This window comes from Triticum aestivum, chromosome 4B (genome assembly GCF_018294505.1).
Source record: "Triticum aestivum cultivar Chinese Spring chromosome 4B, IWGSC CS RefSeq v2.1, whole genome shotgun sequence".
NCBI classification, from domain to species: Eukaryota; Viridiplantae; Streptophyta; class Magnoliopsida; order Poales; family Poaceae; genus Triticum; species Triticum aestivum.
The window spans coordinates 648,610,539-648,612,457 of NC_057804.1; positions in this window are offsets into that span (position 1 = coordinate 648,610,539).

Sequence of the window (1,919 nt, forward strand, 5' to 3'; positions counted from 1 at the left end):
ACCAGAGGATAATGAATGAAAATAGCAAAGGGTTTGTTACAAGCTATCGGGTTTAGGCTAGCTTAGTCAACCCGTTTAGAAAGCACACATCTTAAAGAATCGTGTGGTGGAAAAAGTGGAGGTAACTACCCCTAGGTGGTAGAATCTATTTTCCCTATATATATATATATATATATATATATATATATATATATATATATATATATATATATATATATATATAGAATTTCTAGTAGAACCAATCATCGAGTTCAACATGATTGTCATGATATTATAAGCGTTCATATATAACACCACAAAAGTAAATCACTTAAGTTCAGAACGAAGAACACGGACATGAAAGGACAAGTACTAATTAAGAGCAGCATGAAGAACTAGCTAAATCACTCCTGCTAGCTACTCTCTCTCTGGTAAAATAGCATAGAACATGTATAGCTCTCCTGATTGATCATACTGGAGCATGCCGATGAACCTGTCTCCTAATCGTGGGCTGCGCTTCTCATTGCTGCCCCCTAGTACTTCTCTGCGATCATTAACAATTTTCCTCCAATCTTTCACTATTAAGCATTCATCGCTTCTAGAAATCCTGAATGCATTCATGTGCAATGCAGGATATCTTGGCCGTAAGCTAACAATTGACATCTGACCTTTAGTCTCGATCCCCTGAGGCACAACTGTCATCGAGAGTCCTTGTTGAAGAACATCGTATAGTACTTAATTAATATACTTAGCAATGAAAGTTTAGCAAAAAAATATGTATGCAAAATATGCACTGAGGACAAATAGTAAATATCTTACCATCATTCCTAAATAGATGTGACCGTAGTTCAATACCATCACTATTGGTCGCACGTTTTGAGTACTAACATTTCTAATTGCAGGAAGAAATTTTTTCTTGACAGTATGAAGATCCTCAAGCCATGAAACATAATGACTTATCTCCTCGCAGTTTAGTTCAGCGCCGGGACAGTAGTAGGTCCTTCTACCAAGCGCCGGACATGTTTGGTTGAATGGAGATAAGCTGTCAATAGAAATTAGTTGTCAGTTATTTTTCAATAAGCAATATCAAAGACAAAAATATAGTTGAGAAGAACTCACATAATGATAGAACTGAAGGCGTCTGCACATCGACTCATATGTCTCTATTACCTTCAATATCATCTTCCGGACAAATATCAAAGGTGATAACCATACCAGGCTCAAATACATAAGCCTTGCAGAGTGCTTGCCAAGTTTTGCATTCAAAATAGGTGTACGTGTGTGCATTGTATACTTTGACGTTGAAAGTATAACCATCATGCTTAGTTTTCAGGTAAGCTCTCTTTACCTCCATAGTTTCCATATCTTTGAAATCTATCTTATCCAAGACAAAAATTCTTGCATGGCAGGGGATGCGCTAGTAGAATAGTGAAAATTAAAAATTATAAGTCAGGCAAATGAAGCATATATAAGTCATGCTTAATTACGAAAACAGACTTGTCGTTGTGACTTACTGTATCGAATTCGAAAGTCTCATCCAGCTTGATGCTGAATCGCCTACCATCAACAAGGAAATTTCTGTCGCATTGGCCGTGCTGGTCTTCACAGTATTCGCACATAATGAAATTTTTTCCGTCGTCAGACGACATTTCCTATGTTCATATTAGACGAAACATTAAACACTTACTAATTCAATTAATTCAACTACTTCTATTAATTCAACTAAGCATTTACTAAAAATAAACTAGTCATATTAATTCAATTAGTTCAACTAAGCATTTACTAAAAATAAACTAGTTCTATATATTAATTCAACTAGTTCAACTAAGCATTTACTAAAAATAAATTCAATTAATTCAATTAATTCAATTAATAATTCAATATCTTTGAATTAATTCAACTACTTCTAAATTTAATGTTCATATTAGACGAAACATTAA